Below are 14,234 nucleotides of genomic sequence, written 5' to 3'. Positions count from 1 at the left end.
ACTAAGAGTATCAGGCAAGTGTTCCAGCCCTCTTCTACTAGAGCACCCAAGCCCTGAGTAACAAAATACTTTATCTGGTCTTGTGTGGTCAGGGCAATACCCAAAGCTCCCTGTGGCTGCAGGCAGCATCCACAGTCTGAGTGCAGCTCCCCAGGCAGTGACTCCTGTTCCATTCCTCACTTCCTCTGCTTTCCTCCATCTTCACCTGTTTTATGACTACAGTAAAACTAGTGTAATCACTTAAACATTCATTATCACACTGATACCTTGTCCACGGGCACAATGATTGCTACCAAGTCGTTTTGACATCATGCCAACACATTACCTGAGACCTAGCTGCCAACTGTGGCATTTTGCTTATTTTATAAGCAAGATGGCATTTTGTAATTCTAGTAACAAACCATTAAGATGGGCAATTAAATCCATTATATGGGGAATTAAATGTAAGGCATAAAGAGCAGCAGCAATTTCTCTGGTCTGTTGCTGTACAGAACCAGACAGATGTGTTTGTGTTGTTTGGTTTAGCAGAAGGATCCCAGCAGCAAGAAAGGAGATGGAACCTGACTCCCTGGGCCAGCTGGGCCAGTCTGGGCTGAAGCCCATGAAATGCTTCCCATTTTTTTGACCTGGGTCAAGCAACTACCTGCCAGCATGAAAGCTGATCTGAATCTCAATGTTTGCAAATGATCTTTCTGTTCATTATGCAAACAAATGTTTCTGCCGTCCCAGCTTTGAACTCAATGTATACTTAATAGCCAAGCTAAAATCAAAGCCATAATCACTGAGGTGGAAATGATCACAAATACTGTTTAATATCCCAAACTGGTGCCTTTTGCTGGTTGAGCTCAGGGGCCAGCACTACCATACTGATTGTTTGGGGGGTATTACTTTGGAGCTCACCTGCAGCCACAGGAGCCAAAATTGCAGCACCTGGTCCTTCAATTCTAGCATTCAGATCTGACCTCCAGAGCTAATGCAGGTGATCTGCAGCATGGCCCCTTTCCCTCTGCTCTACCCCTTTATCTGCACTTGCCTGCACGAAGCCCCTTTGGGCAGTTAACAGCTTCTACTGGTCTCATTTCTCCTCTCCCTCTCTTCCACCCATTCCCCCATAGGAACCAGTCCTGTTTTTCTCAGAAATGCTTCCATACATCTCCACTAAAGGGTGAGTGTGTCTTAGCCCACAAGACAGTATTTAGCATACTGCAAAATGTTTATTTTCAACTAATTAACACTTTGTTATTCTTACAGTCATCCATCTCTTACATTTTTCCGAAGTTCTTCAGCTGGGAAGGGAAAGCTAGGTCCCAAGACTGTGAAACAAGCTTCCACCAGGAAAGATGTTCTTTCAATTGCTCTTTTAACAAACAGGGAAAGGATTTAAAAGCCAAAGAGAAACACAACAGTGACGACAGCTCTGACAGAAACCTGTCTGATAATTCCTGTATTTCAACATCCCCTCAGCCACAGCACATAATATAACCATTCTCTTCTGAGCAGACTCAGTCAATATTAATTAAAGGCACAGGCATTTTAACATAGCCACCAGGCTGCTTTCTCCATCTTTGTGACAAAGGCATCACTTTCTTGCTCCCTCTCTTCCAAAATAATCTCCATTCCTGAGTAAATTTACATTTCAAGGCAGAGTGCAGAAGGTCTCCAAGAACCTCATTAAAGTTCTCCTTTCACTGGGGCAAGACAGATGTTTTTATTTGCCAAAAAAAAAACAAAAAAAAAAAAAAAAAAAAAAAAAAAAAAAAAAAAAAAAAACAAAACAAAAAACAAACAAACAAAAAAAAAAAAAAAACAGAGTCCCAAACCAGGGGCAAATGTCTGCCTCATGAAGGAGAGAGGTGAGAGGGTTCACAGCTGGGCAGGTTACAATTGCTGTCTGCTGTCTGCAATTTGCTTTTGCAAAAGGTTAATCCCTAACGTGTTTCAAAGAGGCAAACACCAACCTGCTGCACATGCAGCTGCATACAAAGGAAAGATTTTTATTGCCAAGGACAAAAAGGTCAGGGACGCTCATCACGTTCACATTTCTCCTGGAAAGCCATGCTGAACAGCAAGCTCCTGAATATGAGCCTCTGTTCACAGCAAAACAAGCACAAACTAAGGAATATAAAGATGCAGGTGCTAGGAAAAGGGCAGGAAAGTACAATGTGCAGCTGCTGTAAAGGACTCATTTGTCCCAGGCACTCCATACATTCCTTGTATTGAGCTATCAAGCTATGAAAAAAATGAGCCATTAATAATTGGATTTGATAGACATGTGGTTTAGAGAACAAAGGCTTGAAGGGCCTGATAAATAGAAATAAACACATTTTTGTGAACACTAGTGCAAAAGCAGAACTTTTCTTGTCTCCAATACCCCAAGCATTTAAGTTGAGCCTCAAAAAATTTTTAGATCCCATCCTCTAGATTATCCTTGAGAAATTCCTCTAGCTCCTAGTAGAATTGGTGACCTAAATCTTGTAACTGAACTACACCACAGTACACAACAAAGAGCAGAACCACAACAATACAGACTCTTCAGACTATCAGTGTTTGCATGACTTTTACACACCTTGGGATCCTGCTTTCTCCAGAGGGACTGGCCTCAGCTGATCCAGGTCCCATTTTAGAGTTCCCACTGTGTAACCTCAGTGCAGATGTGCTTAGCAGGAGCGCTAAGGGGAGGGCAGGTCAGAGATGCCACTGTCCTCTCTGCACATATTGTACAGTCTAACCCTCAAAAATGAGACAATTCAAGCATGAGATACCAAAGGAGTTACAAAGGACAAGTTCCCCTGCACACTGCTGTGCTGAGGGAGCTGACCCATGAACAGAACTGCCTTCTTCAGCATCTGGGCTAGAATCAAAGTCAAACTGGACAAACCAGAGGAGTCAGTTCCTTCCAACTTGGTGTCAGCAATGAGGATGGAAGAAAAGCTTACATGCAGTGTAACACCAAAGATAGCAGAAGGAAGACTGAAAATTTCAATGGAAAAAAATTGAGAATTTAATTATAAAAGCAAGGAGTATTTTCCATCCAGATCTAACAAGTTACCACCAAACACAGCTCTAATTCCATCCAGCAAGAGACTTGTAGATTGCTGAAATTATACAAAACACCATCACTGCAAATTACTCTGCCACTTTTACTTCTTCCCAAACCTCTGCAGCTATGCTTTTGGGCAACTGCCCTGATCTTTGGTATAGGCAGGTATAGAGCTGATACAGGTGCAGCTATTCCTTCTGGATTATTCTGCCATGATTCCTTTCTAACAGCTCCCATCTCACCAACCACTCTATTCAGATAAAAATGCTGACAGCTGAACTATAGCACTGGAAAGAGAAGGTGCCACAAATAAACCTCCAGGTCATCTGAAAACTGTCTCCAAGAGACAAACACAATAAATCCCAATTTCTTTCTTGAGTTATATTACCAGCTCTTTCCTCAGAGCTGTGTATAAGACTACCCTGGAAAACTATCATACTTCAGTATGTTATTTCCTGTCTATTTACAAGAACAACAGTTTACCCTCTAATTCTTTTTCACTTCATCCATTTCTAAATCTGAGCATATCTGCTTTGCTGCATTAAAATCTGTCTTATAGCAGGCTTATGTTAAAAAACAGTGATTTTTGTGAAGTCTCTGACAAAAGAAGCTGATATTTTGTTTGAAGTATGAGAGTTACATTAATTTTCCTGTTTGCTGACAACTTTTCAAACTACCACAATTCTATGCCCCTGTGATCTCTAACAGCTAGAGCACGACTACAGAACATATTTAACACATTCTTGGCTTGTTCTAATTCTGATCTTATTTTGGGAAAGTTGAGAGGCTTTTTCCTTAACCTTGTGATTCATTCTTGATTGGAAAAAAAAAAATCCAAAACACATCCATAAATAATCCTGCCTCATTGTAGGACTTACTTAAAACAATTTTCTCCAAGAAAGAAAAGTAATTTCTATTTCTGCTCTCTAAAAAATGGAGACTCCAGAACCAGGCTTCTCTTCTGTCAGGAGCACATGATACCATATGCACAGGCTCTTCCAGAGCAGACACAGTGGAAATTTCTCATCAGGAAGCATTGCCCTGCCCCTCAGCTGGAACTGCATTATAGCCACAGGCCCCACATGCTCACTCCAAGGAACTGACCAAAGTTGAAATTCCCACAATACAGATAAGTTTCAGCAGATCCAAGCTTTTGGAAAGAGATTCCAGCGTATGCTCAAGTGATGTAAACATCTTTGTAAGACTACAGATCACAATGCCGACAAACCCATTCAAAAGGAATACAATAAAACAAAATACAACAAACTTCATCTGGTGATACTTATGCTGGGAGAACTTGTAGTATAGATTTTTGGAAAAGGGACTTTTCCACCTCACCATGAACACAATGTCCTTTTAAAAGCTGCTGCTGCTTTTACTTGCCCAGGACAAAACCAAAGAGTACACAGAGTACCTCTGCTCCTTACTGCTGCTGTTCCTTTCCAGTCCCAACCTCTTTTCCAGTTTTCCAGGACGGTGTGGATGCCCTGGTTTGTCCCAGCTCAGTCCCACCTTCAGCTACCAACAGACCTTATCAGTGCAGCTCTCCAGCACTGGTTCAATGTATGTTTTACTCCCATTAGGGCAGCTCAGACTGCTGCCTGAGCAGCCCTGGACAAAGATTACGCTGCCACAGCGGTTTCTAGGCGGAAGAGACATTTCTTGTTAAAGCCTCTGATGTCTGCAGCAGCGTGGAGCTGCTTCACACAGCTCCGTGCCCTGGAAATGGGCAGGGGGAGTGGGATGGAGCTGCCTCCCAGGCAGCTGGCTGCCAGCCACAGGAGAGCAGCAATTCCTTTGAGGCTGCTGGCTGAGGCTTTTTTAAATCCCACTTTACAAACAGCAGCTTTGATTTGCCAGATGTAAAAGTGGCAAAGGGGATGGCAAACTACTTAATTCCACAGGTTTAAACATACTTATTTCTTTTATGGTATATGAGTATACAACCACCATCTTCTCTGGCTATTAAGTGTCAAGCAATGAATCTTAAGGGGATTCTTTCCCTTTAGTCACGCAATTCAAACCCCAGTGTAGTTTCAGTTGCACTAGGAGACAATTTTGAGTGCTCTGAATATATACAATGTGCTCAGAATTAGCCAAAATACTGATCTAATATGAGTTGGTAGCTGCAGAAGTAGCTAGAAAACCCACAGGGGCATGTAACAGAAGGGATGGACAACAAAGCAATGATTTTGTTATCGTAACGCTGAGGTCAATCCTACAGGTTACAGAATATGAACATCCCTATCATCTGGTTTTGCAATGCTTGGATCTCAGTGCTGAAAATTCTCAGGTACCTGCCACCAACAGGATGTTATTCAGTAAATTACATTTTCTAGACTAAACCTACATTTTTAACCTCAAGCCTGTAAGTTCTTGCCAAGCTGGAAGGTAACAAAGCACTATAGAAAATTTTAAACAGTGACATCTCAGCATTTCCTCTCCCAGATCCAATAATTAATCAGCTAAGCAGTCCTGCATCTTGACTGCTTATGGCTAAGTAGCCCTTCCTGATCCAGACTGTCTTTGGCTGCTGTTAAATGATGGCTTTAGTCATATAAGTTACAGAAAAAGTAAAAAAAAAGTAATTATTCTTATCCTTTTGTAGGTATTCCACCACTGGGAATACTACCATGAACTCTGAAGACAGACCATCAAAAATAAAGGTCAGGTCCACTCTGTCCTGACCCTGGTTCCTGGCTGTTTAAGTCAACACACTTCCACTAGCTCATAATAAGATGCAAGAGAAACATTGGTTCCATCTGCAAAACAGCAGACAACACAGGTAGACTACAGGAAAAAGGGATAAGCAGCAGGAGGGTTTGTGGGACTTTCCCACCCAAAGAAATCCCAATATTTTACAAGCCAGAAGAGTTCTCACATGTAGGTCCCCCTGCCTGTATTACGAATTTCCTGCTGTCACAAAAAAGGAAATTTCAAACTTTCTGGAATATACCTGGAATTGGCTGACAAGCACTAAGGCATTCAGCTTGCTAACACTGGAGGCCTGACACCCAGCAGAGGCATGGCCAGGTGTGAGGCCAATGCCTATTCTGGCTGCAGCAGGGCTCGTTTGGGTTTGCTGCATCATCAGATGGCTACGGATGCAGTGCTACAGCAAGCACCAAGTCCAAAGCACTCTCACATTCCAAATTTAACAGCAATAACCACAGGAGATAAGGCAGAGTGTCCTTAAAGCAGAGTCACCACACCAATTTCTTACAGAACACCTAACAAACCTATGTTTTGTGAAACAATGGGATGAAAGCTTCAGCTATGTCTTCCCATGCCATAGGTGATACACTCCCCACTCCAGCCTCCTGCAGTTCAGCTGGCTGACTGGGATGGTTTGTTTGCTAATAAAGTGCTTCCCAGTATTTACACAGCAGATAGTGGGCCTGCCCCTCTTCATTTCATCCCTGCTTTCCTGTGGGTTTTAATGAGTGTCACCAGCACTTGCTCTTGTTTTAGATTGTTTTAAGTCACCCCCTGACCTATCACAATTCTTCACTATCAGCCAGAATTATCAGTTGGTAATTCTGTTGAAGTCTCTAGGCAAGAATTCCAAACAATTCTAAGTGGTAACTGCTGTTTCAACAACTATCCTGTGTCAGCACAGTTCAAGGTCACAGGAATCTCTAGTGTCTCCTGCTTTCCCTCCTTTAAGGAGGCTTTTTTGGGTCAAAGAAGCTCTCATGACAGGGACATACCTTTACTCCTGATCTACTGAGCTGAAATAAAAACAAATTGTGTCCAAGCCTTCTTTCTAGTGTCCCTGTAGAAAAAAGGTGATTTATTTTCTAGGAAAAAAATATGTGAGCTGCAAACATCAAAGCAGTAATAATTTAGAGTTAACTCCTCATCAATTCTCATTTCACCTAAATCAGCTCATCCAATTTGTTGCTGCATGACTGCCTTTACTATTATATCTATTTAACATATGCTGGATAAAAGAAAGTGGCAAATGCTTCAGGAAATGAAGGTTTTGCCTTCCTTGTCCCAGCCGCTCCTGGCTTCTTTGCAACTTTCACAGTCAAGAGCCTGCTTTGTACAAAGCCAGAAGTGCTTCAGCTCCTAGTGAAGTGTTTTTCAGAACACCAGCAGCAAGGACTGTCTTCCCCTGGCACTTCTGCACTGCCACTCTGACACTGGTTCTTGTGCTGTCCCTTCTTGCCTTTGCATTCAGGATGTTAAAATGCAGAATAAAGCCTCAAAGTCTTTCCAACCTTGTCATTAGAGTCATTCTACTTTCAGGGAAAATAAACCACCAGGTACTCAAGGGTAAAAAAGAACTTCCACGTGGTGTGGAGCACAGTTGAAAGGACAGACACATATTTTTCACACAGCTGTGAATGGACAATGATGCCCTGTTAAGCTTCCTTCCTTGGTGGTCCTTAAACCTAGACATCACATTTATATCATTATCAGTACATATGGTAATTTCTGCTCAAGGTTCTATGTGCTGCCATTTTTCTGATAAAGTAACCAACAACAACAAAGTGGAAATCTGTTTCCCCTTTCACTCGGGACAGAGTGAATATCTTTTGATCGAAATGGGACTGAAAGTCATCTTAACACTGTACATTCCCTCTTCCCAAAACCTCCAGTGACTGGGTCTGGCACCAGCAGCCTTGAGCAGCCTGGAAGAAGGGTCTGCCCCCGACAGCCCGTTCAGTCTGGTCTCTGTTTTCACCAGGCACAAAAGGTGACAGCCTGACAAGTGCATTAAAACTTTAAGCTATCCGAAGGCAGCCAGACAGAAACTTTGTGTACAGACCACCCCCCAGGGGACTTTTCTTTGATTTAGCTTCCCAAAAATAGCTCTTCAGAAGGAATTGAGGCTTTCAGGGGTTGCTTGTTGCTTTTTTAACTAGTTCTGAAAAGGCTCCCTCATCCGTAGGCTTTTGTTGCTTTCAGCAACTTACAGGTCAAAAAGCAGAAGATATCCTGACAATAGAAACCTGACCTACATCTTGCCTCACTCTGCTGGGTTACATCGTTCCTATGCATGCTTATGTAAGAAAGAGAAATGGTGCACACCAAAGAGGGTTCAGGAATCCCAGCCTCCGCTGCTGCCTTTTCAGTAGCTTTTCACCCACCATTGGTGAATTCCTTTAAAATTACTCTACCATATTTTCCTCGTTCTGCAAAAAGCAATTAAGAATATTTACTTACCTCACAGGGGAGAGACAGTATTTCCGTTAATTATATCTTGTAAAGACTCTAAGAACACCCAGTGAAAGGCTTTATAGGAATGAGGAGTGCGTCATAAACTCAGAAAATGCACCAGCACAGACACAAAGATCATACCTGAAGTGAAGTATGTCAAGTAAGTATCCCGTTTAAAGAAAAAAAGTTGTCATTTAAATAACTACAAGATGCTGTCCTACCATACCTTAACTGAGATTTTACAGGACACTTATCAGAAACTCAGTAATTTCACATGCTACTTGGTGAACTGGAAGGAATCTAAATAGATGAATAAGGTGATTTGTAATCAGTGATAACTGTTAGAAACCACTAACTATAAATGTTGGTTTATTATCTGCTTTAAAAAGACAAAGTGAGTGCCCACACAAGGAGAAGCAGAAATGTCTCTCACTACTACCTATTGCTATCTTTAAGTTAAAGCCTCCCTTCAGAATTGGTGTTAAAAGCAGAAATCAGCTCCTTTCAGTACAGCAGCTGAAAGCTGCCAGGTTCTTACAGGGTCGAAGGACAGGATCTCTGAGCTGCAGGGGAGCAAACAACAGGCAGACAGGGGCAGGGAGGTTGCAAGGGCAGGGCTGCTGCTTCTACCACGCAGTCTGCTGGGTTAGCTGTAGATTTTGCCCCCAAGGGATTTCACACTAAAGCAAGATCCCATGCCCCGACTTAACAACGTGCCAGCTGCCAGCCGGGCCCCGCCAGCATCACAAGTCAAGTCACGGATCAGGGCACATACCTTAGAGGCCTTGATGTAATCATTACACAGCAGTGACTGCACCATTTCTCAAGTACCCACTGCTGCCTCGCTATCCTTTTGCTAAGCAGAAGGATTCAAACGCAGCTGGGACCACAACCTGACCACCTTGAGAGAGGGAGGGCTGGCAGGTGAGGATGACCCTCCGAGGAGAGGATGGCACTGCGCAGTTGTACTCCTTTGGGAAAGCTGGCCCACAAAATGCTTTTGACAGTTCACTTAGTAGCCCTTAAGGTTACTAAAAGTGTATGCAATTTGTCATCTTCTCTGCCCCAAACCCCCAAAACATTTGTTTCTTTCCCCTAAGAGTCCTCTCTATTCCACATGTCAACCTCAGAGTATTAGGTCAGGTTTTGTAAGGCTGGGAAGGAGTAGAGGAGTAAGGCTGATGCACTTGCACAGCTGTCTTTCCTGTTTTGCCTGATGAACATCCCACTCTTCAGGGCATTCAAAGCCCTTCACAAAGCAGACAGATCCCACCAGTGGCCTCACATCCTTTCAGGACCAGACAAGGACTGTTTAAGGTAAGAACTTCTTTGGTAAAGGATCTCAGCATCTTTCTTCTATTGCTACACTGCTTCCATCAGCTCCTTCTGCTCTTAGGCAGCGTCCTATCCCTCACCTCTCTCAGCTACAAAGACACAGGCTCTGCCATGTACCAGAGTACCCCAGGGGAAAGGCAAAATGAGATCTGCCTTTCCCGGTCAATCTCCCCTCATTTGGAGGCAGGAAAAAGACAAAGATAAGCCCATGTTCATTTGTTCCTCTCAGATGTCAGTATTTAAATGCACTGGTTGTGGCCCAAGATTCATTCCTACCAGTACTGGTGATCACAGGGTGATCTGGGTAAGGTGTGCACCCTGATTTCTGAAGGAAGAGCATGTGAGATGCAGCTTCCATGGACTGCAGAAAGGCAGATGACACTATGATTCAACACTGAGGTTGCTCGCTGGCACTATCTCCTCACCATTATCATCCTGTTTCTAAAAAAACCCCCAATACTTATAGTTTGCTTAAATCTGACCAAGTGACCTTCTATAACTCTGCCTCCTCCATCTAATGACTGCAAAACTTCCAACCACAGTATTTCTGATTCACTCATATGTGTCCAAAAATCCTACTTAGAGGTTTTTGCCAGTGGCAACCGAGATGAAAAAGCTATTTGTGGAAATGAGAAAGACAAGATGATGTGGAAGAGGGAAATATAACAACCAGGGCATAATCTAATTCCACAAGAATGAATTCTACTTTCAAACCTCCTCAAATTAAATTTAAATGAAGAAAGTGTTTCCTTAGAACACATTTCTCATTTGAAGCAGCCACATCTCTCCTGATTCCGAGTGCCTAAATAAATATATTGCACACACCACTTTAAATAAGGATAGATTTTTCCATTTTCTCTTTGACCATTTATTGCAAGCTCCAATTGTACCTCCATCTCTCCCTTATTTTAAGTCACTCTGGGCCTATATTTTACACCTTCAACCTATCATTGTATTAGTTTTCATGTTAGTAGCACGCAGTAACAGAGATGTCCAAAGCCACTAATCCTCCTTTTATACTGAAACAAAGACCTCAATGGCAGGCCATAGAGGGACATGAACAAATGGTGCCAAAATACACTATCTCTTTCCTCTGGTAACACAACACCACGAATTGGCTCCCTAACTGGCTGAAATTTAAAATCCACAGACAAGCATGGTGAATTCTTACTGTTAGAGGAAACATTTTAGAGGTTTGTTCACTTAGTATTGGAAAGCTAGTGCTTCCTCATTACAAATCCAACACATTTGCAATGGAGATATCCCATGGGGGAGAATAAAGGAAACCAAGTGAAGCCTGAAGCAGACTTGTAAACCAGGAAGCTGAAACAACTGCTGGATGTTGTTAGCTCTTCCACACATTTTCAGGAAACACTCTTAGCACACAGACAGCTGAGTACTACCTGTATTTTCCTGCATGAGAATGGTTCAAAGCTGCATTAGGGGACATTTAGACTGGACATTAGGAAGCATTTCTTTACTCAGAGGACAGTTAAACACTAGAATAGGCTTCCCACAGACGTGGTTGTTGCCCCAAGACTGATGCATTTTGACAGTGCCCTCAATAACAGGTTTTAACTTTTGGTCAAGTGAAGTGGTCAGGCAGTTGGACTGAATGAGCATTTACAGGTCCCTTCCAAATGAAAAACTCTCTTCTATTCCTAGTCTATTCTAGCCCATGCCATCTCTAAACATATGATGCTTATTTTTCACAAACATTCTTTGCTGATACTAGCTACCCCTCTTTTATTTATGGCTGAGTGTAAAACATCAGTTCAGGTATTCTCTCACACCTTTCTCATCCACAGAAACTGGACTTTTTTAGTTTTGTGTACAAAATCTCCCTCTTTGCCCTGCTGCCAGATAGGCTGAAAAGCACACTGGTCCCAGATCTAGATGCATACCTGGAAAGGGGGAAGGTTTCACAGGCATCATAGATAGAGCAGCTCTTATGACAACCCAAATGACCTCAACGTGTTCCTGGTCATTTTCAGAGTCTGACACTTACTTTTATCACTAAATAAAACCCCCACATTATTCATAAAATGTGTTGCCAAGAGAGGGTTCCAACTGCTCCTCTGCCAGCAGGAATGAATACTGAGAACTTGCAACTTTCTACATGCATGGTATTAGCACACTTCATAACTGTGTCTTGAAAAAAGAGGGAGCTGCAGTCTATGGATAATGTTCAGGTTAAGTACTTCAGTAATCTGCTACCATCTGACATTCACAGACAAAAAAGTCAATGATTTCATTTAATGATTAAAATGAGTTTGGTTTTGTATCAGACTTGGCTTAAGAAGGATGAGCTGGAATTAATTAGAAAATTATGTTTAATTTATAAGCCACTTCTTGAATTAGCTAACAAAGATCAGGGAGAAACAAAAATGAAAAAACACAGAAAGCTGTTTTAAAATAGATGAGATAATTGCGACTTACTGCACTGCATTCAGAGGACATGGGAAAGAATCTGACACCTGCTCATCTTTAGCCATAGCTCAGAAACCAGTATTTCTCTGAATTGACATTTAAATGATATTGTCAGTCTGGACTTTACAGTTTGCTTTTGAGCTGCATCTCTTGGATTTACAGCCTGCGAGAGATATCAGGTGCAGATCTTATGTGCAATCCATCACCTCCTAACTGGTACAATAAAGCCAGAAAGATACCTCACCTCCTTCAAATGAGATTTCTGACCTGTCTCAGAACCTGCACAAACACTGAAGTACAAGTGTAACCCCATTTAGGGAAGAGAAGCCCAGTGGCATCAACAGGTCATCCTGCAGAGCACAGCAAGGGAGTTCTATCCATGAGCAGCTCCAAAATTAGGGTGTTCCAACACACCCTGCAGGGCCACCTTCTCCTGCACTCCAGGCATGATGTGTGACCAGCAGCAGAGCATCTCACCCACTCACCTAACTAAAAGGCTTAAAGGGTGTGAGGGAAAAGAGGGGCTTTATATCCAAAATTGTATAAACACATACTCACTTATTAACAGTTCTCAGAAGCATTGCATCCCTTTACCTCTCATATTCACACTACCAAACACCAACTGAACTGTTGCTACTTTGAGCTGTCCTCAAGCAGGGTATGGACAGCATCTATAGATAGCTGAGAAGGACTGCAGTATCCCTGAGGTAATGGAGTTTTCTTTTGAGGGCCATGTGTCTTTCCAATAGAGATACCAGAGTATCAAAATTAGGCAATGTAGTTATTCACGCAGAATGTCCCTTGTACCAGGCTGATTCCAGCATGTGCCAGACAAGTAGATGGAAAGACACAACACTGATTAAGAACCACCCAGTCGGCCTTTCCAGCACTTTGGTAAAATTTGTTTATTTGATCACCATAAGCAAACACAGAGCTTTCATCTACACTGACATGTGCAGCATGTCCCAGAGAAGTGCCCTAACACTAAAACATTTGTCACTGAAGTTTTAATAAAATCTCATCCATCTCTACTTTTTGCCAAAAGAAAACCCAAATAATTCATCTTAATTCCTCTGAAAGTCTAACAAGTTCTAAACCATGCAGACTCAGTTTACTGAATTCAGGCCAGGGAGTAACTGACTTTTCATTCTACTTGCCTTTGTTTTAGTAACTAGTGCTGAAACTGGCAACTAGTGATGAAGACTATTTCTGGAGGATAAAAATCTGGATTGGCCAGAACCAGTGAGAACAAAACAGGGTATTTGAATTTTTTTTTAGAGAAGCACCAAAACATTAACTGTTTCATCTCACATGAGCATGACTGATTATCAGCTAATTATATGAACTGATTTAATGCACAAGCTACAACACATGCTACAGCTACTCTGCTTGCACCATCTGCACTGTTAATATACAGATGCACAGATCTAACAGGAGTACACTAAAACCCCCATTATGGAAGTGCCACTCCACCTGTCTTTTCAAATGTACCTTAAGCACAGCTAGGGCAGAGAATGTGACTCCAGCAGCAGAGAGTAGTTTGGTAATACACATTTCTAGTACATGGAGAAGGCTGCTACGGCAGGTCAGCATGCTGAAATCCTAGCAGGATCTAAGAACACAAAGTTCATGGGAATTCAGCAGCTCCCCTTCCTTGTTTTTTCTACCAAGTAACTCAAGGGACGCAGCACTTCGAGCTATTTTAAGATAATGGTATCATTAAGGGTGAAACACATGTAGTTATTTTAAAACAAAGCAATGCAGCTAAGCTGCATCCACGCTCACTCCGAAGACGGGGTCTGACTCTGAAGCAAGGAATTTACAAGCACCGCACAGCCGAGCTGAAACAAAAGCGCGCAAATGCGAGAGCAAAGCAGTGCCCCGCTGCCCACGGCACTTCACACAAGCACAACTTTCCCTGCCGAGCCCCGCTGCCGCTGCAGCAGGCCAGGATCCTCCTTCCCAAGGCACGCTGGCAGAGGCTGTGACACAGCAGCAGCGCTTGGAAGCAGGCGGGCAGGAGGCGGGCGGGACGCAGCCGGGGTCGGGCTGCCGTCCCCGCGGGGCAGGAGGCTGCGGAGCCTCCGCCGCTCACCTGGCAGCGCCGGCCGAGCCCGGGCAGCCGCGGCCGGGCGCGCCCTGCCCGCCCGTCCCGCCCGGGACTCCACCGCCCGGGAATGGCGGCACCGCGCCCAGGACCAGCCCCTGAGCCCCGGGACCGGCTGCCCGCGCCGGGACCGACCTGCGGGAGCGCCGAGGC

At 43.3% G+C, this 14,234-nt stretch overlaps 1 protein-coding gene across 2 annotated transcripts in view; it reads right to left on the bottom strand.

Annotated features, from left to right (window-relative positions):
- ARHGAP24 (Rho GTPase activating protein 24) overlaps window positions 1-14,234 on the bottom strand; it is a 181,620-nt gene that overhangs the window by 55,392 nt on the left and 111,994 nt on the right. The window lies entirely within an intron of this gene.

The sequence above is a fragment of the Lonchura striata genome, chromosome 4 (genome assembly GCF_046129695.1).
Source record: "Lonchura striata isolate bLonStr1 chromosome 4, bLonStr1.mat, whole genome shotgun sequence".
NCBI classification, from domain to species: domain Eukaryota; kingdom Metazoa; phylum Chordata; class Aves; order Passeriformes; family Estrildidae; genus Lonchura; species Lonchura striata.
The sequence above is the reverse complement of the archived record's forward strand: the minus strand, read 5'-3'. Positions and strand labels throughout refer to the sequence as shown.